Genomic DNA, 27,536 nt, shown 5'->3' with positions numbered 1-27,536 from the left:
AAGTTGGATCAATTTCAGACTGCAGAAGTTGGTTAAAAAAACAAAAAAACAAAACTTCAATTTCTTTATCTTTGACCTTAGTGGTTGGTGCATAAATTTGAATAATAGTGGTAAAACTGGTCTTCCATGTAGGCATATGAATATTATCCTATCACCGACAGCGTTGTACTTCAGGATTGACCTTGAAATGGTCTTTTTGAGGATGAATGGAACATGGTTCCTCTTCAATTTGTTTTTCCCGGCATAGTAGACCATATGATTGTCTGATTCAAAATGACCAATACCAGTCCATTTTAGCTTACTAATGCCTAGGATACTGATCTTTAGGCATTCCATTTCATTTTTTGTTGATTTCCAATTTTCCTAGCTTCATACTTTCTACATGCCAGGTTTCGATTATTAATGGATGTTTTCAGGTGTTTCTTCTCATTTTGAGTTTTGCCACATCAGAAAACGAAGGTTCTAAAAGATTGATTCCATCCATGTCATTAAGCTTGACTCTACTTTGAGGAGGCAGCTCTTCCACAGTCATATTTTGAGTGCCTTCCAACCTGAGGGGCTTATCTTCCAGCACTGTACCTGACAATGTACCACTGCAATTCATAAGGTTTTTACCCCATAGACACAACCAAACTCCCTGAGGGAGCAAGTTATTGGGCTGAGGGTTGTGGGGACCATAGTCTCGGGGAAGATCTGGCTCAATTGGCATAACACAGCTTATAAAGAAAATGTTCTACATTCTACTTTGGTGAGTAGCGCCTAGGGTCTTAAAACTTATCATCGGCCATGTAAGATACTCTACTAGTCCCCATCTGGAGCAAGGGAGAATGAAGAAAACCAAAGACACAGGGGAAAGATCAGTCAAAAGGACTAACAGACCACAACTGCCACAGCCTTCACCAGACTGAGTCCAGCAAGACTAGATAGTGCCTGGCAACCACCACTGACTACTCTGATAGGGATCACAATAGAGGGTCCCAAACAAGGCTGGAGAAAAATGTAGAACAAAATTCTAACTCACACGCCCACAAAAAAGACCTGACTTACTGGTCTGACAGAGACTGGAGAAACCCCCAAGATTATGGCCTCCAGACATTCTTTTAGCTCAGTACTGAAGTCACTCCTGAGATTCACCCTTTAGCCAAAGATCAGACAGGCACATAAAACAAAATGAGAATAAATGGGCAAACCACCTCAGGGGCAAGGGCAAGAAGGCAGGAGGGGACAGGAAAGCTAGTAATGGGGAACTCAAGTTTGAGAACAGCAGAGTGTTGACATGTTGTGGGGTTGGCAACCAATGTCACAAAACAATGTGTGTATTAATTGTTTAAGGAGAAACTAGTTTGCTCTGTAAACCTTCATCTAAAACATACACACACACACACAAAGGAAATGACTTTTCACATCTTCTTGTTGTGGTACAAGGCCTGAAGTTAAGGACCTGTATTTTGTGTGCCTTGACATCTGGGGAAACCTGGGACGGCTTTGAACAGCCTAACTACAAGTTCTCTTCTCTGTTGCGCTCCCGTAGAGAAGGTCTCTCAGCCAAACAACACTCTTTATTTTGGGGACTATGCACAGTGCCTGCTTATATCCCTAAGTAGCCAGCTTTAGTTTCTTGCCAGCCCAAAGAATTGTTTAAACAAGATAATCACATTCTCCCATGGGAACAGGAGAACTCTATCCCCTTGATACTACAAAGTCTGCCTACTATAGTACCTGCTTGTTCCCTCTGTCACCAAGTACAATCCCGGTATGGCCCTGCATGGCATGTGGTTTCCTTGTCCCCAAGACTGTGAGTATATGTGACTAATAAACTGCTGTCAGTCTCATCTGTCCAGTGTCACGTATGTGTTCAGCTATTCAGGTGACCCAGAACAGGATTCCTTTCCTCATCAATGGAGTGAATAGGAGACAATCAAAATGCTTGTCGAATCTCCCATTTGATTGAATCCACTTTAATTGGTCATTTGGTTTGTTTGAACATTCCCAGGAACCAACAGCATGTGGTCTCCTGAGACTTAGCATTTCACTTTCGTAGAACTGTCTGGGTAGAGTCTGTTCTGCAATGGCCAATATAGCCTTCTGGAAAGCTCAGTGTTTCCAAATCGTTGTGAGAGCTGATTACCAGTCAGGGAAGGAACTGAGACGGACAGCCAGAGGGACGTCTGCATTCTGGTCCAAGTTCTACCTCTGGGAACACAGACCATCTCTTTTCCTCTCTGTTTTCATCCCCACATAAAACAGAAAAAAAAAAAAAAAAGCACCTCCAAGGAGTCATAAGATACAATTATATAGGTTAATGTTCTTTGAAAAACTGAAAGTGCTGTACATGTAAAGTTTTTATTATTAGAAAGCCTAGGTAATTGTGGTGACATAGTAAAGTCCAGGAAAGCTCATGTTACGATGAGAAAATCCTTAGGGAGCTTAAGGGTATTGTTTCAGCAAGTCTGGCTTACAAAAAAAACCTGCTAAAATCTAAAACATATGAAGTTATGTAAGGTTATAGGAACAAGCACAAATAAAGGTGCAGGAGCTTAGAAAAAGGCAGAACTCTCAAATAGACCTCCTAGTATTGACTCAGGTAAGTAAGAACTTGAATATTCAGGTCTATAAAGCAATATAAAAAAAAAGTCTCAAGACAGGTCGACTTGGAGAACTACAACATTGCTATAAAACAAAATCCTAAAACTTTTATCCAGAATGACTTTACAGAAACAGAATTGTAAAATGTTTTTGATATTCCCCAAGAAAAACCTGTCTGTTTTAACATCTGGTCAGTTTCCATAAAGGGAAAAGATCAAAAAGCTCATTTTCCAAAGGTAAAGGCAGTGACTAAGCTGACAGAATACTGATTTTAGTGAATTAAAAATGGCCTGAGATGCTTGACTCTATACCACAGAAGAAAATATGGAAAGACATGTCCACAAATTTTGAATGCCACTCTCTTTCGTTTGAGATAGAGGACAGAAGAAAAGCTGTGTTGATTTTTAAATCAGGGCTAACAATAGGACAAGAAACAAAAATTGTATAGGAAATAAATGTATATTGTTACCATGTGCCTATGGACCCTTCCTTGGTAATTGAATCTATCATCATTTATGAAGTCACAATATTGCGCACAGGATTATCTGGGTGCAGTGGTGAGATTAACAGGAAGTAGTCGAAGAGGTTTTTTTTAGTCGAAGAGGTGATTTCTTTCAAAAGCTTAAAAATCTCTCTCTTGTAAAAATGAGACTGGTCTTCCAAAGTGTGGTGTCTTAGAAAAACAACTGCCCCTACTCTGCATATGATAGGCTGTCTACTCTCTGGCAATCACTTTTCTTGGTCTCAGATTTCTCATTTATATTATTCAGGAATTTGACTAGGTGAACTCTGAAGTGCCATTATGGATTTATTTCTATTTAATAACAATTGTTTAATTCTTTAGTAGGGCCATTTGTTTACATATTTTATCACATTTAATTTTCACAAAATTCTTTATGATACTATTATCATCCCATTTTAGAGCCTTGAATTTGAGAGAGAGTAAGTAACATATTCAATGTCACAGAACTTGCAGATTTGGTCCTACTGGAATTTGAGCCCACATTCACGACATCATGGACCACTGTGATGCTTAAGGTTGTATGTCAACTTGGCTGGGCCATGATTCTCAGTGGTTTGGCAGTTATGTAATGATGCAGTTTGGCAGTTACGTAATGGTGTAGTCATCCTCCATGATGTGATCTGATGTGATCAGCCAATCAGTTGCAAGGGGAGTTTCCTCAGGGATGTGACTTGCATCCAATACATATACATTCTGGCAAAGCTCGCTGGCTTGCCCTGGATCTGCATCTGGCATGTCATCATCTGACCTTCGGTTCTCAGGATTTGAGATGGTGGACTGTTGTATTGCCTCTCAGCCTTGGACTTGTCAGCCACCACAGCCTGTGAGCCAGTGGCCTGCCATCTTACCTGTTGATCTTGGATTCATCAGTCTCTGCAGCCTGTAAACCAGCGGCCTGTGGTCTGACCTTCTGATCTTGGGTTCGTCAGTCCCTGCAACTATGTGAATCAAGAGAAGGTTCCAGCCTGACACCTGACCTGTGGACTTGGGATTTGCTAGTCTCTACAGCTGTATGAGCCATTTCCTTGAGATAAATCTCTCTCTCTACACATATGTTTCACTGATTTTGCTTCTCTAGAGAACCCAGCCCAAGACAACCATTCACTTTGTACACCACCAATTCACCTTTGTGGCAAAACCTGTGATGAACAAAAGTAAAAGGGTATTGCCTCAATCTGCTGGCTCCCAGGGGACCAGAGCTAGAGATCATAGCTCTTGAACACTGTTTTCAGTGTCTGCCATGTCCTAAAGGGACAAAATGAAGTGAAATAAAGTTAATTCTCTGGTTCATATGGTAAGCAGTAATGATGATATGACTAGCTCAGCTGACCTTATCTAAAAACACCTGATCATCCAACTTTGTAGGATATTCAAATCATTTTTTTTAAAAACTTTTTTGAGATAAGTATATATTCACATGCTCTTGTAAAAAAATAATACAGGAAAACCCCATATCCTCTCACCCAGCCTCCCCCAGTAGTAATATTCTTCATTATTATGGCATAATAACACAACCAAAAAATTGACATTGATACAACCCATAGACCTTTTTCAGATTTCATGACTTTTACGTGCACTTATTTGTGTGTGTGTGCACATTCAGTTCTGTGCAAGGGTAGATTCACATGACCACTACCATAGTGAAGGCCACTTCCAACACAAGGATCCCTTATGCTACCCTTTTATACCCATAGCACTAGCTCCCTCAACCTCCTGGCAACCACTAATCTATTCTTCATCTCTATAATTTTGTCATGCCAAGAATCTTATATAAATGAAATTATACAGTATGTAAGCTTTAGAGATTAGCTTAATTTCACTCTGCATAATTCCCTTCAGATCCATCCAAATTGCTTAGCTCATCAATTCCTTTTCATTGATAAGTAGCATTTCGTGGTATGATGTACAACAGTTTTTTTTTAACCATTTACCTACTGAAAGACATATGCATTGTTTCCTGTTTGTCTTAGTTATCTAGTGCTGCTATAATAGAAATAACAGAAGTGGATGGCTTTAACAAAGGGAAATTTATTTTCTCACAATCTAGTAGGCTACAAGTCCAAATTCAGGATGTCACCTCCAGGGGAAGGTTTTCTCTCTCCATCAGCTCTGGAGGAAGGTCTTTCTTATCAATGTTCCCCTGCACTAGGAGCTTCTCTGGGCAGGAACCCAGGGTCTAAAGGATGTGCTCTGCTCCCAGTGCTTCTTTCTTGGTGGTATGATGTACCCAACTCTCTGCTTGCTTCCCTTTCCTTTTATCTCTTGAGAGAAAAAAGGTGGTGCAGACCACATCCCAGGGAAACCTCTCTTTATATTGGATCAGGGAGGTGACCTGAGTAAGAGTGGTGTCACAATCCCACCTTAATTTTTTTTAACATAAAATTACAATCACAAAATGGAGCACAACCACACAATACTGGGAAGCATGGCCTAACCAAGTGGATACACACATTTTTTTTGGGAACATAATTCAATCCATGACACAATTTTTGCCTATTATGAATAAAGCTGCTATGAACATCAGTGTACAGGTTTTTGTGAGGACATAAATTTTCATTTCTCTGAGATAAAAATGTTCAAAAATGCAATTGCTGGATTGTATGGTAAGTGCATACTTAGTTTTGTAAGAAACTGCCATTTAAAGTTCCCACCAGCAGTGTATGAGTAATCCAGTTTTCCAGCATCATTGCCAGCATTTGGTGTTGTCACTATTTTTTACTTTAGCTATTTAAAAAAAAAAAAAAAATTTTTTTTTTTTTTTAATTCTGATAGGTTTGCAGTGATGTCTAATTCTGGCTTTAATATGCATTTACCTAATGACTAATGATGTTAAACACATTTTCATGTGCTTATTTGCCATATGTATATCCTCTTCAGTGAAATATCTATTTATATCTTTGGTCCATTTTCTAGTTGGTTTGCTTGATTTTTACAGTTGAGTTTTTCTTCTTCATTTTTTATCATCTTTATTGATATATAATTCACATGCCATACAATTCATTTTTGGACAAGTGTACAATTGAGTGATTGTTAGTATATTCACAGATTTCTGCCACCATCATCATAATCAATTGTAGAACATTTTTATCAACTCAAAAAGAAATGGCATACTCATTTTCAGTCACTCCCCATTGTCCCCTTCTCCTGGCCCTGAGCAACCACTAATCTACTCTTTATTGCTATGAAACCCGCTGCCCTCGGGTAGATTTCGACTCATAGCGACTCTAGGAGAGGGTAAAACAACCCCATAGCAACCCTATGTACAACATAAAAAAACACTGCCTGGTCCTACACCATTCTCACAATTGCTGTTATGCTTGACCCTCATTTTTGTAGCCACTGTGCCAATCCACCTCGTTGAGGGTCTTGGTTTTTTTCACTGACTCTCTACTTTACCAGGCATGATGTCCTTCTCCAGGGACCGATCCCTCCTGATAATATGCCCAAAATACATAAGATGCAGTCTCATCTTCCTTGCTTCTAAAGAGCATTCTAGCTGTGCTTCTTCCCATAATAGCCAAAGTGCCAAAAAAAGAAAGAAAGAACCCAACTGTTCATCAACTAGTGAATGGATAAATAGAATGTGATAAATCCATATGTCATGTGCCACCTAGTAGATTCTAACAGTGACAGGGTAGAACTGCCCCCATAGGGTTTCCTAGGTTGTAAATTTTTACAGGAGCAGATCACCAGGTCTTTCCTCCCAAGGAGCCACTGGTGGGTTGAACTGCCAACCTTTCAGTTAGCAGCCAAGTACTTTAAACAGTGAGTCTCCAGGTCTCATTGTAATTTGGTCATAAAAGGAATCCTACACTGTGAATGAACTTTGAAAACATTGTGCTAAGTGAAAAAAGCCAGTCACAAAAGGGCAAATATTGTATGATTTCCCTTATATAAAATGTCCAGAATAGCCCTGGTATTGCAGTGGTTAAGCACTCGGTGGCTAACCGAAAAGGTGGTGGTTTGAACCCACCAGCTGCTCAGTGGGAGAAAGATGTGACAGTCTGCTTCCGTAAAGATTTCAACTTCAGATATCCATGTGGCAATTCTACTCTGCCCTATGGGGCTGCTATGAATCACAAGATGCTGGAGGGGATTTTTTTTTTTTTAATTCATTCATTTTTGGTATACGTCTGGAATTGAACTGCTTGGTCATAAGGTAACTCTATGTTTAACAGTTGGAGGAGCTGCCAGGCTGTCTTCCAAAGTGGCTGCACCATTTTACATTCTCACTAGTACTGCATGAAGGTTCCAATTTCTCCAAATCATCGCCAAGACTTGTTACTATCTCACTTTTTGATTAGACATCCTAGTGAGTGTGAGGAGTCCCTGGGCGGTGCAAACAGTTAACATGTTTGGCTGCTAATTGAAAGGTTGGAGGTTTGACTTCACTTTGAGGTACTTTGGAAGAAATGCCTGGCAATCTACTTCCAAAAAATCTGCTGTCTTAGTTATGTAGTGCTGCTATAACAGAAATACCACTAGTGGATGGCTTTAAAGAAGAGAAAATTTTTCACAGTTTAGGAGGCTAGAAGTCTGAATTCAGGGTGCCAGCCCTGGGGAAGGCTTTCTTTCTCTGACAGCTCTTGTGGAAGGTCCTTGTCATTAATCTTCCCCTGGTCGAGGAGTTTTCAGTGCAGGGACCCCTGGTCCAAAGGACACACTGTTCTCCTGGCTCTTGTTTCTTGGTGGTATGAGACCCCCGTGTCTCTCTGCTCTATTTTCTCTTTTATATCTCAAGAGATTGATTTAAGACACGACCTAATCTTGTAGATTGAGTCCCGCCTCAATAACATAACTGCCACTAATCCCACCTCATTAACCTCATAGAGGTAGGATTTACAATACATAGGAAAGTCACATCAGATAACAAAATTGTGGGTCATCACACAATACTGAGAATAATGGCACAGCCAAGCTGACACATATTTTGGGGGGACACAATTCAATCCATAACATCAGCAATTGAAAACCCTATGGAGCATAGTTCTATTCTGACACACATGGAGTTGCTATTTTTTAGAACTGGCTTGATGGCAGCTGGTTATTTTCTGGTTACATTTTCCATTGATGTTCATGACCATTTTGAGTTAGTTTTTGTATAAGGTGGGGGACTTAGGTTGAGGTTCATTTTTTTTTGCCTATGACTGTTCAACTTTAGCACCATTTTTAGAAAGGATTATTCTTCATTCATTGAATTGCTTTGCACATTTGACAAAAACAATGTATAGGTCTATTTCTGACTTCTCTATTCTGCTTCATTGATCTCTGTGTCTATCCCTCCACTACTGCCACACCATCTTGATTATTGTGATTGTATATAAGCCTGAAAATTGGGGATATTGGTTCTTCAACTTTGTTCTTCCTCTTCAAAATTCTTTTAGCTATTCTAAATTCTATGCCTTTCCATATAGATTTTTGAACAAGCTTGTCAGTACCTCCAAAACACCCTTTGTTAGGGATTTTGTTAGGAATGACGTTAAAGCCATAGATCAGTTTGGGGAGAATGGGCATCTTAACTGCATCAGTTCATTTCCTAATTAATAGAACGTTCAACTCAGTTTTTTTTTCTTTTATTGTGCTTTAAGTGAAAGTTTACAGCTCAAGTTAGTTTCTCATACAAAAATTTATGTACACATTGTTATGTGACCCTAGTTGCTCTCTCTGTAATGTGACAGCAAGTCCTCCTTTCCACTCCAGATTTCCCTTGTGCATTCAACCAGCTCTTGTCCCTTTCTGCCTTCTCATCTCGCCTCCGGACAGGAGCTGCCATTTAGTCTCAGTTATCTACTCGAACTAAAAAAAAAAAAAAATTTCTTTTTTTTTATCTACTCGAACTAAGAAGCACACTCTTTACGAGTATTGCTTTATATCTTATAGTACAGTTGGCTTCAGGAATGGTTTTAGTTCTGGGTTAACAGAGAGTCCAGGGGCCATGTCTTCTGGGGTTCCTCCAGTCTCAGACCATTAAGTCTGGTCTTTTTTACTAGAATTTGAGTTTTGCACTTCGCTTTTCTCCTGCTTCAGCAGGGACTCCCTGTTGTTTTCCCAGTCAGGGAGGTCATTTGTGGTAGCCAGGCACCATCTAGTTCTTTCGGTCTCAGGCTGATAGTCTGTGGTTTATGTGGCCCTTTCTGTCTCTTGGGCTCATATTTTCCTTGTGTCTTTGATGTTCTTCATTCTCCTTTGCTCCAGTTGGGTTGGGACCAATTGATGCATCTTAGATGGCTGCGTAACTGAATGAGGGTTCTTGTCCTGTCCTATTAGCTAATCAAAGTAAGACCTACGCCACACCGCCAGTTGCAAGGGAAAAAGAAAACAAATTTATTGCCTGCTCAGACAAGGAGTAACACGGTGTTTAGTGACCATAAGGCCACGTGCTCACAGTCTAAAGGGGCTGGGGAGCTTTTGGGGCATAGGGGGTTTGGGTTTGGTACCCAGAACTCTCCGTCCTTAGCCCTCCCGTGCTCATACTTAGAGGTCCGGATATGAAATCATCTTCCGTCGGATGTGCGTGTAGTAGGACCCCCTTGTTTCTAAAATAGAATCTGGTAAAATCATGGGCTGGGAAATAAAGTTCTTTCTGTGACAATGGGTCCGGGGGTGGGTTGAAGGAAGCGATCTCTTTAATCTGCGCGTGCTTCAAGGTGTAGCTTGGGCTAGTTTAGTGGATGGAGCTTGGGCTAGTTTAGTGGATGGAGCCGCTACCTGCTGCGACTTCCTGAAAAATGTTGCTCCAAACAAGCTTGTGGTTAGCAAGACAAAGAAGGGATGGGGGGGGGGCGGGGGGAAGGGGTGCTGATTGGGGTTTTCAGGTGCTTGCTAGCATTTAAGACTCAATTCACATTTGATGTTTTCACAAAACATAAGAATTGAAGTTTTCCATGCAATTCCTAATAAAAACACATTGGTCTCATTTTACTCACCATTAGGTGACAGTGCCTTTTTTTTTTTCCTCTTCAGCTCTTTGGATTGATTTAATTTTTGATACTAATATTCATAAGCACAACTTTTGCTTCTGTATAGACGAAGCCATGGATAATCATAACCACCACCCTTCTATCTCCAGTTAAATTACAAAGAAATGTTTAAGTTGTTGGGTGAAAGTGGATTAGTTAGCCAAATGACTCAGGGATTGTAGCCCAACAGAAAGGACCGGGGACACTTTAAACCTTCCAAAACTCCTCGGGGTGGGAAAATGTGTTGCTAAAAAAAGCATTTTTATAATATAAAAAAAAAAAAATTTTTTTTATAATATACCCCCTTTTAAATGGGGCTACAACTGGAAAGTGCTTACCTCAGTGTAGCTTTTCCGTTTTGTTTTGCTGGTTGTTATTACAGCCCATTCCATTAGATAAGTGACCCCACAGAGAGAAGGGGAAATTGAGCCCTTTTCCTTGGCAGTATTATCCCCCTCATCTGAAAGCTGGGACAAGTGACAGCGTCTTTTCTTTAGCTACATTTGGGGGATCACAGGAACTGTGGAGAGTTAGGTATGCAGTTCTGACTACAGTCATCCATTTTTCTGCCTTAAGAATAAGAACAAATCTCCAAATTGATCTTAATTTTCTGCAGCTGCAGCTCTTTATTATGGTATCTTTTTATATTAAAGAGTTTTTCATCAGCCAGTAGAAACAGAAATTTGATTCACAAGCTTTTTTTTTTCCTAGAACAATTTATTGGCAGTCATTTCCTCTAGAGATTGAGAAAGAAGGGAAAAAAAAAAAGATGCAGATGATTAAAACTCAGGCAACTAGGCCCCTTACTTCAACCCAGAGCCAAGAAACTTGCCAGCGGTATATTTGTATTGGTTCTAGTTTTAAAAGTTTTAAAGCAATGGTTCTCGTTACTGAAGGTGAATGAATATGAAAAGCTATATCGTTGTGTGTTCAAATCACTCTCTGTATTATACCCCTATATTCGCCTTTCGTAGGTTCAGATGGAAACCCTGGTGGCATAATGGTTAAGAGCTACAGCTGCTAACCAAAAGGTCTGCAGTTCGAATCTACCAGGTGCTCCTTGGAAACCATATGGGGCAGTTCTACTTTGTCTTGTAGGGTAGTTATGAGTTGGAATCGACTCAACGGCAATGGGTGGGGTGGGTAGGTTCAGATACAACACTTTCTGCAGTTATTAGGATATTTTGGGTATCACATGACAGAAAAGTCATCTTAAGTCTATTGGCCTGATAAACTGAAAAATCAAGGTGTAGGCATAGCTGACTCCAAAGGGGCTAACGATGTCATCAGGTCTCAGCTTCTTTCCAACTCTTGGCTCTGCTTTCAGTTGTGTTGGCTTAGTTTTCAGGCAGGCTTTTTTCCCTGTGGCTGACTCTGAATTAAGACATATTCTTCCAGCTACAAGCCCAGTTTTAAAAAAATTGTCCTCTCCTTTTTACTCCTGTGACTAGGGCTTCTAAGTCCTGTAATTACTTCTTATTGAGTCATGTGTCCACCCATAAACCGGTTATTGTGGACAGAGCAGTCTATGCTCCAGTTAAACAGGCTTGGGTCAGAGTCTGACTTCTGTAGCCAAGAGCTATCAGCTTCATCTAAGGACATGGCCTCAGGATAAAAAAAGTGATTCAGAGCTATGTCTGTCTCTGGGAGGGATTGGGGGTTACTGGACAGGAAAAGTCAACAATTGTCCACAGGTCAGCTACTAAAAACTTGTTCATTACAAAAACTCCTGGATAATGCAACATAAATTTACGCTCTTTGGGGAAAATAATGCCATAGAAACAAAACCCTTTTATAATGATGTTTAATATAACCATAAAGATTCATCAGGAAGTTCCCCTCTCTGGGCTTTCTTTGATTCGCTTGCATATAAGTTTAGAGGGTTGATAAAATGATCTCTTAGAAATCTCTTAGCTCTACATTGTCATTCCATGATCAGCAATCTTCACTTCTGCTCAATGTTTTTGTGTTTCTTTAAGCCTGAAAAGCTGAGCTGTGGTGAAGGTGAAAAAGCTGCATCTGTGAATGCCGGTAGCCTTAGATTTCCATTTAAGCTAAGTACTTTCGAGAACTACAATAAAAAAAAAAAAAGAATGAAAAAAGAAAAGCAGATGCCATTTAGTGAATTCCAATTCATGGCAACCCACTTGTGTCAGAGCAGAACTGTGCTCCATGGGATTTTCGATGGCTAATTTTTCAGAAGCAGATTGCCAGGCCTTTCTTCTGAGGCACCTCTGGGTGGAATCTAACTGCACACCTTTTAGGTAGCCCCTGAGCTCATTAGCTGTGACACCTGGGAACTCACAGACATGCACAATTTAGAAAATGTACAGAAGTAGGGAGAATGCAGCTGTGGGTAGCACTTAGCATTTCTGGCTACAATCCAGGCACAAGATGATAGGATGAAAGACAGCAGTTCCATGAGTTGGTTTTTAAAATAGTCAGGGTTTTTAATTTTCTAGAGTATAGTTTTTCAAGAGGAATGTTTTAATTGTCATATTGGTGACTGCTTCTATTTAGCTAATTTCTCTTTCCCTGGGATTTGGTGATATTGTCTCAGGTGATAGAAGCCAATTTCAAATTTAGAAAGGCTGTGATTTGTGGACAATTATCGTAGAGATACATACCTCTCATTCATTCATTCAAAAATATATATCAACTGTGTACTGTGTGCCACACACTGTTTTAGGAAATACAGTGGTAATCTAAACTAATACCCTGCTTAATGGAGCTTACATTGTACTGAAGAAGATAAACAAATTAATACATAATATAAACCAGATAGTATTAAGTTCTATGGCAATAAATGAAACAGGACAAATTGATCGAGAGTGACAGGAGTGCTTTTTTATGGTCATCAGGGAGACCTATCTGAGAAGGTGACACTGGAGCAGAGACAGAAATTAAATGTGGAAGCAAGCCATGTCTCACATGGAGGAGAAAATTCCAGGTAGAGAGAAGAGCAAGTGCAAAGGCCTTTAAATGGGAACATGCTTGGTATGTTTGAAGAATTGCAAGGAGCAGTGAGTAGAGGGAAGAATGGCAGGAAGTGTGATCAGAGAAGCCCCCAGAGGCTAGATCATACGGGTCATGGTAAGGCTTTAGAAATTTATTCCAAGCATGGTGGGAAACCTTGGAAGACTTTGAACTAGGAAGCAACATGATCTAATTCGCATTGTAAAGGCTCTCTAGAGCAGCTACACCAGAACATGCCTTGAGGGGAGCAGAGGACAAGCAGGTGTTGAAGCCTATATTGTGAGGCTACCTCTGACCCCAGCAGGAGCTCCTTGTTGGGGCAACTCCCAGGAAAGCAGCCATCACTTCCCACTCCGTCCCCATGTCCCTTGATCCTTAGTCTGAGCCACTGTGACTTTGACCAGAGCCAGCATATTCCCTACTCTTATTATGGGACTGTTCTATTAAACAGTCGTTCTGTCCCCTACCTGAAGGGGTGGATGGGATGTTCTATTAAAATGGCACCACACATCATGGAAGGATTTTACAGTAAATTTCATACATTGTGAATTGTGTAAGGTGGCCTGGGGACCCCTTAAAAGTTTATTTCTCGGGGGATTTTATTTCCAAGCTCTAACCAACTGACTGGAAACCCTGGTGGCATAGTGGTTAAGTGCTACAGTTGCTAACCAAAAGGTCAGAAGTTTGAATCCACCAGGGGCTCCTTGGAAACTCTATGGGGCAATTCTATATGGTTGCTGTCAGAGTCAACTCAATGGCAACAGGTTTTTTTAACCAACTGACTTAAGAAAGCTTTATATACTAATTTGGAGACAGACTCTTTTCTCCTAAACTGGAGTTGGGAACATTTTCCTACAGAAGGTCACTAATACACTAGAGATTAATAACACCTAGTGAAACACATTGAAATAATAAAGAAGTTAATTAGGATTTTTTTTTTTTTTTTGGAGAGAAAGAAAACTGAAGAATGACTCAGAACTCAGATGAAATCAAATTGATATCTGGAAAATTCCCTCACTTCTGCACTATGTAAAATATTTCAAGGAAAGTAAATGCAAGTGGGTGAATGCTTAAACTAATCTAATTAAGTTCAAGAGGTTTTGGTTAATCTCTTTTGGATTATCTCTGCTGCCCTCGACTAGTATGGGTCAATAAATATTATACAATATTGCATGGGAATAAGCATGGCCTGGGAAGGTGTGTGTGCGTGTAAGGGGATAAATTTTCCAGGGCTCAACGAGTTTTAACAATTTTATTTAGTCTCTCAAATGTTAAGATGCTAAATCGTTGTTTATGTTGTTGCAGTGCTATATATATTACTAACATAAGTATCGAGTAATACTCACATGTGCTTCATTTGAGGCAACAATTTAGCCGTAATTATTTTTTGTACTTCTGTTCAATTACAAATGGAATATATCCTTATTATTGTTGTTGTCTGGACTATAGTCTTTCATCTATAGAAAATGACTCATGAAACTGATGTAAAATTGAATCAAAACTTTACTAAATTCTCTGCATTCTCTAAGGCTTATTACTGTGCTGTGGGAAAAAATCTGCGTGGGGCACAGGATGCTGTTAATAAGTCTTGTAGTTTACTCAGATATAAGTGATTCTTATTCAGATAATTACAAATAGATGTCAGTACCTCCTCAGCTGTGAAAAGTGCAGTTGGCTACTAAATTTCCTAAGGATAGCCTCTTTGCTTTTTTTAAAACCAATGAAGGGAGATTTTAAAGCCTAGATCCATCTTTTTTTATTACATAAATATTTGAGTTAAGCTGGAAACGAATGAGGTATTTATTCACGTTTCTACAGGTTGCCTCCGACTTACTACAATATTCAAGTTATGCCAAACTGCACTTAAGACCCTTGGTTCATCTGCAACATGGCCTCTTCCTGGCAAGAAGTTACAGGGAAATGCATGCAGGGGATATGGAAAAATTGCTGAGTGATGTGAATACGCAGCAAGCATTTGATTAGGATAATGTGATGGAAGAGATTAGTGGAAAAATCATTCATATGGCAAGAATGCTGAATTTAGAACTTGATATTGCCATTGTGGAACAGCTCACAAATCACAGAGAAGAGGAATTGACGTATCAGGACTTAAACAGATTTTGAAGAGGAAAAAAATGCTGAAAGAGAAAGAGATAATGAGGAAAAGAAAGAACATGTCAAAAAATTTTACAGTGAAAGGGTTAGCTGGAAATTTTTTCTAAAGTAAATCAGGTATGTTAGTTGCTTGAAAAGGTGGACCCAAACACTGATTGCTTTGCTAAAATTGGCAAGCAGATTTGGGAAGCAGTGAGATGTTACTACAAAATATATGAAGAAAAAAAAAAGAAAAAGACCATACAGACAACTCTCACTAATTCTCTGACTAGAAACATGTCATGGACTGAATTGTGTCCCCCCAAAATATGTGTCAACTTGGTTAGGCCATGATTCCCAGTATTGGGTGGTTGTCCTCCATTTTGTGATTATAATTTTATGTTAAAAAGGATTAGGGTAGGATTGTAACACCCTGACTAAGGACGCATCCCTGATCCAATGTAAAGGGAGTTTTCCTGGAGGGCCTCATACCAACAAGAAAGCAGTGCCAGGAGCAGAGCGTGTCCTTTGGACCTGGGGTTCCTGCTTGGAGAAGTTCCTACTCTAGGGGAAGATTGATGAGAAAGACTTTCCTCCAGAGCAGACAGAGAAAGAAAGCCTTCCCCTGGAGCTGACGCCCTGAATTTAGGCTTCTAGCCTACTAGACTGAGAGAAAATAAATTTCTCTTTGTTAAAGATGTCCACTTGTGGTATTTCTGTTATAGCAGCACTAGATGGCTTAAGACAAAACACCTTCTCCATTTCCAGGGATAATCTAGATGATCCAGAACCTTGTACAAGTGGAGTTATTGCTGAAACTTACAAAATACCAATGTTGTCCAGCTCTTCTTTGTTATCAGAGTATATTTGTATGATATATGTATTTTTTATGTATGTATGAATTAAAATAGATCTATAAGTTTATATGTAATATTCCTACCCCCCAAAGACAAATAAAGATTGGATTTATAAAGATACTGATAATAAAAGACAGTAATAATGAAAACTACAAAAAAAATGAGGTATCACCTTACATCGGGACCAACTTACTACAGAGTCATTGGAACAGAACCTTGTCAGTCATAAGTCGGGGACCACTTGTACAGTCATATGTCACTTAACCTCCATTTGACAGCATATATGTCCATGGTCCCATAAGGTTATATGATATACCTTTCTGCACATAAAAAAATTAAAGGAACACTTCCAGATACACTAAAACATCTTTAACTTAGTAATACAGTCATAATAATAATAATGCTTTGATGTATGTCCCAAAGTAGCGCCTGTTTGTTATTATGAGCTATTGTAAGTACCTCGAATTTTTAAGGCGTCAACTTTACGGGCATTGATTCATAACTACAATTGTAGGTAACTTGGAGACTGCCTGTAAATAATAGGGTGTTCGTACAACGTCCAAATCACAGGATGTCCTAGTTCACAGAACATTAAGCAACACATGACTGTATTTGAAAGGAGAAATGACTGGTGAAGGGAAAGAGAACAGAATTCTAACCTCTTAGTCATAAGATCAAATGTTTGCATCTACAAGTATATAAATCACTGTTTTCTCTCTAACCTCTTTTTTTTTTTTTTTTATCTGTACACAGTGGATCTTGACTTTAACGTTTCACAATTAAAAAAAAATCTCATGAGGATGGACTGAAGTGGCTTAAAGTTAGAGGAGAAATGCTAAAAGTCTCTGGTATTGAGATGGGTCAGAAATCTTATCCCCACATAAAAGTAAGTCCTTCATTTAATTTCCCAGAAGAACATTCCCAGAAGAATTCTTTGACCTGTTCAGGAAATCTATCATTTTCACCTATTTGCTTTTTTTGGTAAGAGCTAGACTGGACCAGGTATTAGCAGACTGATCTGATAGGGATATCATCTAGCTCACCATGCCAACCTAAGTAAAATCATTGCCTCACATGTCTACACAGCTTGAAATGTGGCGTTCAGATAACAGCCTCATTCCAGGGTTAAATCCAGTTTGAACAAAGATTACCTTTACTAGACCTTTTCAGTTTAAAATAGCTGGAAGTTCTTGAAACATGTTTTTTATTTATTTTTGCTTATTTTTGATTACCTAGAAAGAACACCTAGGTGTGAGATGGTTTACTTTTTTGTTAAATTTTGGTAATCCTCTTGAGAGAGAGCCAAATGTTCCAGACTCTTATAGCTTATTTCATCATGAGAAAGGCATTCTTGTTTTAAATGAGACCAGGTTTTGCCACTTCTTTCTGTGATGCTTAAATGGAGATAAAGTTAACCACCCAGGCTGGGTGTGTGCGTGTGGTCTCTTTTCTTCCTCAATTATGGTTTTTAAAAGCTGCTTCTAGAAATTTCCTTGGTGCCCTTAATCCACCCGGCCTCTTTTCCTAGTGTTATTAAATATATCTTTAAAAAAATGGGACTCATCCTGTATCAAGGTATTTTAGAATACCTTGGAATCTTCTCTGGGTATGTACACAGGCAGGAATAAGCCCAGGCAAAAGCTTTAGTAAAAGTAATAAATCTTTCAGGAAAGAAAGATTTGAGGTTACATAAATCTAATAGGTTCAGAGGAGAAAATTGAGATAAGAATCACATAGTCTCCTGTGCTCTTAAGAGGCTGTGTAGCATAGTGTTTAAGACCATGAATTCTGAAGACAGGTCATCTAGAATCCCAGATCTGTTACATACTAGCAGTGTAAACTTGGACAAATTACTTAAACTCTCTAAGCCTCAGCTAAGATAATAAAAAACATCGTATTTTTGCAAGAATTAAAGAGTTGATGTACATAAAGCATTTACCGTTATCTCTTGTACACAGTAGGTATTCAATAAATTATACACATTTTAGCAATGATACAATTTGGAATAATCCAATATATGGACAAATTCTATCCATATTATAGCAACAAGAAGTAAAATAATATTGCATTCAGACTTTGCTCACTTGTGAAATAAATATTTTTTCTTGTTTTGTATAGTTAATGTGAATACCAACAATATTTACACTTATTCAAATTAAATTTTAGATGATTTTGTTATAGCCTTGGTCCTAATTATTAGTTACTTTATTTAGGAGATGTTGAACTATAGAAGAACTATACTGCATACAAATCACTACGTGTACTAATTTTATTTTTTTATATTCCATTGTACAAAATGAGTAAGATCTAATAATATTTGAAAGTCATAGTATATTTCTATTTGAGCCTCTTGAAATGCCATGCACAAAGAAAGAACATGATTAAGAAAGTTTTAGGCTAGAGTTTTAGTATTGTGAACTGTAAAGAAATCCTAGGGATGAAGACAGAACCCAGATCCTCCACCATTCTTATTGAGAGAAGTATCTCCTTGTGAACCCGTCTCAGATCACAGTCTCAACTTGTGTTTTCTCTTGGCTTTCTACTGCTACCACTGTCTTGGTTGTGTGGTGTCAGAGGTTTATGCTTCCCTCTTCAAAACTCTAGCGTTTCCTTATCCTGGATTATTTGGACGGGCCCAATGTAATCACAAGGGTCCTTATAAACGGAAGAGAGAAGCAAAAGAAGGGGAACCAGAGAGATGGCAGTGTGAGAAGGCTATGCCTGAAATTGCTAGCCTGGAAGATAGAAGTGGCCATGAGCCAAGGAAAATGGGCAGTCTCTAGAAGTTGGAAAAGACCAGGAAACAGATACTCTCCTAGAGCCTCCGGAAGGAATTCAACCTTGCCAACACCTTGATTTTAGCCCGGTGAGAGCCATTTTTAGCCTTCTGACCTCCAAAATTATAAGATAATAAGTTTATGTTGTTTTAAGGCACTACGTTTGTGGTAATTTGTTATAGCAGTAATAAGAAACTAATAGAGACACCAGGTAATAATTGGAGACTTGGCTCAAATCCAGCAAACAGTTGGTCTCTGAAGTTCTCAGTCACATGTTATGGTCCTTTGCCTGATCCCCAAATATATAATTGGAGGGGACATAGTCATTTCCTTGATTTGTGGGGTAAGAGCTATCATGGTGGGGAAGGCCAAATAGTCTTCTGAAACTTTTCTTCAGCCACGATAGTAAATCAAAAGCTATATTTCATCCTGGAGGGAAAAAGCAGAGATTAGCCCCACCCATAAATGACTTGGATGATCTGCTTTATAAATCCATTTGAGTCACCAGTTTGACTACTACAAAATCCAAAAAGCAGATGGATCTTGGAAGATGACAATAGATACTTAAAAATTCAGCTAAGTAGTGGCCCCAATTGTAGTTGTGGTGCTAGATGTATTTTTGCAAGAGCAGATTAACAAGGCTTCAGGTATGATGCAACCAGTATTTTGACCAATGGATCCTTTCCCATATTTAACAGAAATTAATTCACATTCCCAAGGGACAGACAGTAGTACACATTTATGGTCTTTCTTAGGGTTATCTTTTTTTTTTTAATGTCACTTTTATGCTTTCTGGTTTTAAAATTCTCTCATAAGACTTCATTATGGACAGAAAAACTTGGAACATTAAAAAGCTACATAGTAAAGAAATTATAAAAAGAATTTAATTATTAAATTTATACTCCATAGACAGATATTATTGTGTTAGGTTTTCTCCATTTGCCCATCATAACCTAGCTGATTTTGAATACTTCTCTGCCTTTCTTTGTGTTCTGGAAGGCTGGCCCTTATGTATTGCATCACCAGAACTATACATGTTCACTTTTTGCCTTGTTCCATAGGGTAGTTTGGAGGCAGCTGAACCATCTGGGCATTCATAGAACATCACATTTTTTAAAACTATTTTTTTATGTCAAAGTTACCATGTTAATTAAACCGGATAATCAAGTACTCTGAAGGTGTTGGTAAGACACATGCACTCAGAGAATGAGTAATAAACCCTAAAAAGATTTAGAGTCCAGTGACCTGGAACTTGCCAAAATATTCCCTTCAAACAGAAGAACAAATTATTGTATCTTGTACCTCCTACAATTTTCTTTTTGTACCTCCTACAATTAAGAAGGAAATACAATGTCTGATGCCTCTTTAGGCACATTCTACAGCACAATCTACACTTGAGGATGCTGCTTCGATCCATTTACTGAGTGACATGGAAGACTGTGCTTTGAGTAAGACTCAAAGCAGGAAAGCACTTTGTGGCAGTTCCATGCTGCGGGCAAGCAGCCCTAACATGTGGGCCATATGACCCTACACATCCTATGGCTTTAGAGATATCAGTGATGGGAAAAATCACTGCATGAAACTTGTGGCAAGCCCAATAAGATACTCACAACGTAGACCATTAGCGTTCTGGAGCAGGCCTTGTACCATTAAAAACCAGTTCCTGGGATGCTGCTCGACCCTAATATAGAATGCCTCACCATGGAAAATCAAGAGATTTTGTGGCCAGATTTGTCCATTATGAGCTGAGTTCTTTTAGACCCACCAAGCCAAATGTTTGGGTGGGTCCAGCAGTAGTGCATCATTAGTACATTTGGGATTGGGCAAGATCAGGAACAGAAGGCATAAGTAAACACATGAGCAAGTGGCCCAGATATTCACGTCCTCTACCATTGTTGCACCAACACCTATCCCACAGCTCACATGGTACAGCTGCATGAGAGTGTCCTTTTAGACCAGCCGATGGAGGAATGAGACAGCTGAGCCTGATGTATTCACTTTCTCAGTACATAAGTGCAAGCCAAAAAAGGACAGCAACTTTGCTACAGCCCCACTCATGGGTGGCCCTCTCAGCAATGAGAGGAAATATTCTCAATGGGCAGGTAGAGCTTTGAGTGTTACACCTCATCATCCACTTTATCTGGATAGAGAAGAGGCCCAAAGTAAGAATATACGTGGACCTTGGAAAAAATGTTTGGCTGATTTGTCCATGGCTTGCAAAGTGAAAGATTGGAAGTTCAGGGACAAGAAGGTCTGGAAAAGAGGAATATTGAATGGACTTATAGACGTGAATACAATGTGTGAAGATCTTTGTGTCTCATGATGACACCTACTGGAGAGCATCAATCAGGTGGACAGAATGACTTGGCTAGTAGATGACAGCCAGCCTCTATTTTCGGTACTCCGAGGCTAGCACAATGGTCTCATGACTGGAGTAACCATAATGACAGGGATGTAGGTTTTTCATGGACCCAATAGCATGGGCTACCACACATCTAGGTTGATCTTGCTACTGGCACTGCCAGAAAGAGACTACTGATGAGCCCCCAATATGCATGCTCAAGGTGATCAACCAGCCACTTGGTGGTAAATTAATTTTATTGATCCCTAACTTTGGAAAGGCAGTGTTTCATCTTAACTAGAATAAACAATATTCTGGGCATGGATTTGCTTTTCCTTTCAGCAGAGCCTCAGCCAGCATCGCTACACAAGGGCTCATAGAGTGTTTGATTCATAGACATGGGATCCCACACAACAACCTGTATGATCAAAAGACCCACTCTATAGCAAAGGAGTATGGTAGTGGGTACAGGACTATGAAGGCCCCACCATCACAGCATTAAGTTCTTCTCTGAGAACCTGTCATTTTATGTGAGTCCTGGAATACTGTCACGGGAAATGATTTCATGCTTCAGGAGAGGCACTGCTAGAATTTACCCTTACAAGTCTCAAATGTTTACTTATACATGCAAAAATGTAATCTTAATAATATATATTTCTCTGCTAAAAATTCAAGGGCTGGGTTGTAATTGGCTTGAGTTCTAACTCAGACTTTCTAGGGCTTTCATTTTACTACTTCCCAGTATAAAAATAAAAAAAAAAAAATTATTTTTCTCCTTTGGATGCTGTGCAATGGAACACAAAAATCTCTTTTTTGGAATGGAAAACAAACAAACAATATTGAGATTGATTCTTCTATAAGGATTACACTCAACTGAAAGTAGAGGAGATGAGGATTTCCAGGAAGTTATGTCTTCATAAGCCAGCCCTAACAACAGCTCCTTGTTGGTTCTCTGGTACTGATTCTGCAGGTGGTGGCTCCTATTGGCATTGGCTTCTGTCAGGGATACTCCCTGGGAAAACTGATAACAGTGACAACTCCTGTAAGGTCCTGTTGTTTTGCATCTCATTAAACAGCTGACAAGTAGCTCCACAATACTTTGGTATCTGGGTAGCTCACCACTTCTCTCAGTACCACCTAGCAAAGCTTCTGCTGGTTCCCAAAGGAGAAGTTTTGATGCATTAAAATTGTTCTGAAGATCTAGGTGTTGCATTAACAGGGCAGGCCTTTTTAATTTCTATGCTGAACTTTTAATTCACTTAGTGCTATTTTTCTGTTACGTTCCCTAAGAGAGTTTTATGAAAGTGTCATTTAGTACAGAATTGCACTATGAAATATGGTAGCATTAGCCACATATGGCTATTTACATTTAAATTAATTAAAATTAAATAAAAGAAAAATTTCAGTTCCTCAGTTCCAGTAGTCAAGTGGCATTCTCAAGTACCACCTGTATCTAGTGGTTCATCGCTATGAGTTAGAATCAACTCGACGGCACTGGGTTTGGTTTTTTGGCTTGGTTTGGTCTAGTGGCTACCATATTTGGTAATGTAGATATAGAACACCTCTATCATCATAAAAAGTTTGACTGGACAGTGCTGTTATAGAGCTTGTGATCCCTCGGCCAGGGACCTAGTTGGCTTGTCAGGTGTCTCAAGCACTTCACCACATGGGTTTTCCTTCCCTCTTCCAAGAAAGTAAAGAGTGGTGTATAGAAATAGAGCTTCAATAGGCACTCTCATTTTCCCAAAATTCTCAAGAATGTATTTAGTAGTTACTCGGCCTGTATGGGGCAGTTCTATCTACTCCGTGCTATAAGGTCGCTATGAGTTAGAATCGACTCGATGGCAATTTCTTCCCCCTGTGGGTTACAAATGGAAAGAGCACAATACACTTATGTTCTTTGCACTGTGGCATGCATTAAAAAATAGTAGTTAGCCTTTGTTGTTCAAGTACTATATGCAGGTACTTCTCATACATTAGATCTCATTTAACCCTCACAGCAGCACCGTGAGTTAGATATTATAATCTTCATGTTTCAAATGAGGTAACAGAGGCTCAAAAAGTGTGAATAAGTTGCCCAAGATCATCTAAGTGGCCAAGTCATAATTTGAACTTGTGTCTTTCGGATTCTGAAGGTCATGCTTTAGGTCACACTGTGCTGTAAGGGCTGAGCTGCAGAAAAGCACACCACCACCTCCAGTCGCTGTCGAGTAGATTCTGACTCATGGTGACCTCATGCGTATCAGAGTAGAATTGTGCTCCATAGGGTTTTCAATAGCTGCTTTTTCAGTAGTAGGTCACCAGGGCTTTTTTCCAAGGTGCCTCTGGGTGGATTCAAGCCTCCAACCTTTTAGTTAGCAACTGAGCATGTTAACCATTTGCACCACCCAGGGACTCCTGTAGAAAAGCTGTTGGCGATAAACGTAGGTTGGCTCAGGTAACCTGAAATTCTACTAAAGGCAAGTTCTACTCTTCTGTAGAATCAACTGCCTTGATACTTTATTCTTTTCTTTTATCACTGTTTTTGAAACTACCTCCAGAATGCAAAATTTGGACAGATTATAATCTTTGTGTAATCATTCATTTGTTTACAGTGTTATAGAATGTTAATAATTTTTCCTGTTCTGCACACATTCAGTTTTTCTCTCCTTTTAAAATACAGACATGCCATTAATACTTCTATATAATAATGTGGAAACCCTGATCCTGTAGTGGTTAAGAGCTATGATTCCTGACCAAAAGTTTGGCAGTTCGAATCTACCAGGCGCTCCTTGGAAACTCTATAGGGCAGTTCTACTCTGTCCTATAGGGTCACTACGATTTGGAATTGACTTGATGGCAACAGTTTTTTTAAATGTAATAATGGGATGTGGCAAGGACTGGGTCTCTGTCTATTTGATATGCAAACTGTACCAAAATAACATGTGATTGTCTGTGATAATAAGGCTCTTCTTCACTCTCTGAGGAATCAGCAAATTCTTTTGTTGGTTGATGCTTTGTGTTTCAACTTCCTTAACTATCTCTGACAGTGTTTTTTTTTTAATCTGTTTTAGAATGCTGCAGAATTCTCTAAAAACAAAATGGATTTTTCTTTTTAATAACTACCATTATTTTTTAAAAAATTGCCTTTGTAATAAATTTGTTTCCTACCATGTGCTAGCAAACTGAACTCAAAATGACCCTTTCTCCCTTGTTATTGCAGCTGTCAGCATCCAATTTTATTCCGAAAATATAAAGGAAAGGGAATTTAAAACAGAAATTTTTATTGAAGCACACACAGTTTCAGCAGCTGCTGTTGGAACGGTATCATCAAATACCAACACCGACAAAGACCCATGGGGTCTATTTTCTAATTCAGTCTTGAAGGAAATTTACAATAGTGTATCTCTATGGCAGTTGAAGTTGGCTAAGATTTAGATGACCCATTTCCCTTATCTAATGAATTCAGGCCCTGCAAACTTTGCAAAAGCTTTAAACTGACAAAACACCAAGAGAGTTGATGTGAAATTGAAAGACAGCTGGCATGGGCCCAGAGCCTCTTGAGTTTACCTCAGGAAGCTGCAAACTTTCATAGCTGCAAGACTGTCAAAATGAAGATTCCAGCATAAAGATAGCCAAAATACTGCTATTAGATGAAGAACTTTATGCCTAAAACCTTTACTCTGCAGCATCTTCATTTGAAATAATGTACATGACTTTTATTTGCATTTATCTCTCCATTTTGCTATGATAAAATACGTGAGAACGTTTCCATTTCCATCAACATAGGTTTAAAAAAATCCAATTAAATTTGAAAAGAGTTTTTTATTTTTTTCCCGTATTATTTTAAATGACCTAATCTTATTCGTAGAATAAAACCACTTTGATGTGGTTTCCTTTTTCAAGCTGTCTCTTTCCAGTTCCTTGGTCTTGATAAGTCATGAAAGCAATTTAACACTTTGTTTTATTATGTGGTGAGAAGCTCACCAGGATGTTTCTGGGTAAACGCATACTTAACAAATTATTAGGTAGAGAAACAAAGCTTGCTAGGTGTGTTTTTAGGCAATAAACTATATCACCAATTACAATTTTTAATACATCTTTTTTAAGCAAAAAAAACCCAAACCAAAGGCCACTTAGGACACAATTAAAGTTTTTCTGATGGGAAGATACTGCTACATTAAGATACAGTTTGCTGAACGGCAATTAGGAATTAGCTATTTGTCAGCTCCTAGCTATTAATTCATATACTACTTGTCAGCTTCTTCATTTTTAAAAATGATTTTACTTTTTGTAATTTTATGCCTTTTCTTACAATAATACAAAATACTAAGCATATCAAAATATTAAAGTAAGATCAGTTTGTAGACTAACTGTGGACTATTGCATATTACTGAAGGCTCAGGTGAAGAGCCTGAAGGGCTTTCTCTGGCCTCACCCAGCAGAGTCAATTTCCTCTCCCTGTGTCTCTTCATGCCTGTGCTAATCTCTATTATTAAAGTGTGTTGAGAATACTGTACATGTGCCTTCTTCCATATAAGAGATAGAGCCTTTCATACAAAGTTATTATCAGGTGAAATGTGAGTTTTGAATGGGTTTTCTCTCCCATGAGCTTACTTGTAGAGGATATTTTTAATTAATTATTTATGCATGTGTACATACAAGCCACCTAGTAGTCATTTTCCTTGCTTCTTTTAAACACTTTTTGATATGTTTTGAAGGAATTACCTCCCCCACATCATGAGCAACCTTGGTCAAAAGACTCAATCCTTCACCTATAGGTAGGTAGCCAAGGTAGGCTAATCAAACTCTCCCCAAGACTTGAATCTAGATGGGAAAGCAGTTGGAGCTGATTCATCCCAGTGGTAGTACCCAGGCAAAACTGCCTATCGCTTCTTCTTCTTCCTTTTTTTAATTTTATTTATTTTGTCATTGTTGAGAATATACACAGCAAAACATATACCAATTCAACATTTTCTACATGTAGAATTCAGTGACATTGATTCCATTCTTCAATTGTACAACCATTCTCAACCTCTTTTTCTGATGTGTTCCTCCCCCATTAACATAAACTATAAACTCAGTGCCCCCTAAGGTTCCTATCTAATCTTTCCAGTTGCTGTTATCAGTTTGATCCCATATAGATAGTTCTTAAAAGAGTATAGTGCTCAAGGCAGACATTTTTTACTAGTTAAAATGTTTGGTTTCAAGAAGACTTCAGGGGATATTTTTGGTTTAAGATATAAAGATTATCTCATGGCAATAGTTTCAGTGGTTCACACAGCCTCCATGGCTCCAGAAAGTCTAGAATCCATGAGAATTTTAAATTCTGTTCTGCATTTTCTCTCTTTTGATCAAGATTCTTCTATAGAACTCTTGATTAAGATGTTCAGTAATGGTAGCCAGATATCACCCAGTTCTTCCGATCTCACGGCAAGGGTGGCAGTTATTTATGCAGGCAATTAGCTACACATTCCATCCTCCACCTACTCCTGACTCTCCTTCCTCTTTTGCTCCAGGTCGATAGAGACCAAGTGTTGCTACCAGGAGTGCTGAAGATATCCCAGTTCCTGCCCTATATCCTTTGATTTCTTCTATATTTTTTCCTGTAAATTCCCTTTCATCTGCAGTTAGGCAGAGTCAGTATCTTTTGTTTACAAAGAACCCTGACGGAGGCAAAAGTCAAGGAGTTTCTACCTGTGATATGTTTTCAGTCACATTTTCAAATTATGTATTCGTTAACTTTATTCTTTTATTTCATTTGGATTTTACTGCTTCTCATACTGAAAAATTTTTTTTTTGTACGTATCAAGTAAGCACAATTCTTTTTATTAGTTGCCAAATGAAGTCAGTCTTTAAAAGCCAAGTCTTGTCGCATTTAATCACTTTCCTATAGTCCTTTCCACCTACGACAAATACAGCTGCCTGTCAAGATGAACTTTAATCATCTCTTTGCAAGTTATGTAAATATGTTTGGAAAGGGAGTTTCATGCTTCATCATTGAGGTAGTTTTTTCACATTTTAGAAATGCTTTTTATAGTTTTCTCAAATGAGGGAATGTATTTATTGTGTATTTATAACAAAAGCCCAATAAAAGAGATATGCTAGCCTGATGCCTACTATTGGCTGAAAGACTAGCAATCTATCCTTACTTATTTCTTGGGAAACTTGTATCTGCAGAAAACATGAAGTTTTATTTTATCTTGGGGGTATAGACAAATGTTTAAAATCTGGGAACAAAGAAAAAGAAGCACAATTATGTATCTCCTACAACTTTTACAGTGTATGGCAGGGGCTTGACCTCCATCAAAGTGAAAGAGAAATGGACATTATTTAGATGAAGGTTAAAAGGTAGAGATGCTATTCTGAGTGAAATGTGTATAATAATTGAGTTTTGAGCCACAGGGGCAAGTCAGTACTTCACCGGACACTCTCCAAAATTCT

The 27,536-nt window shown here is 38.8% G+C and overlaps 1 long non-coding RNA gene across 4 annotated transcripts in view; it reads left to right on the top strand.

The window, feature by feature from the left end:
• The window catches only part of LOC126077946 (uncharacterized), a 219,052-nt gene that overhangs the window by 23,334 nt on the left and 168,182 nt on the right, over positions 1-27,536 (top strand). For 3 of the 4 annotated variants that reach the window (XR_007517916.1, XR_007517915.1, XR_007517914.1), the window contains exons 2-3: positions 14,863-15,276; positions 16,749-16,881. This is a non-coding gene — a long non-coding RNA (uncharacterized LOC126077946). Of the gene's footprint in view, positions 1-14,862; positions 15,277-16,748; positions 16,882-18,599; positions 18,862-27,536 lie in introns of all 4 variants that reach the window. The other variant, XR_007517917.1, reaches the window with a different exon arrangement.

Source organism: Elephas maximus, chromosome 6 (assembly GCF_024166365.1).
Source record: "Elephas maximus indicus isolate mEleMax1 chromosome 6, mEleMax1 primary haplotype, whole genome shotgun sequence".
NCBI classification, from domain to species: domain Eukaryota; kingdom Metazoa; phylum Chordata; class Mammalia; order Proboscidea; family Elephantidae; genus Elephas; species Elephas maximus.
This window is presented reverse-complemented; position numbering and strand designations above follow the sequence as displayed.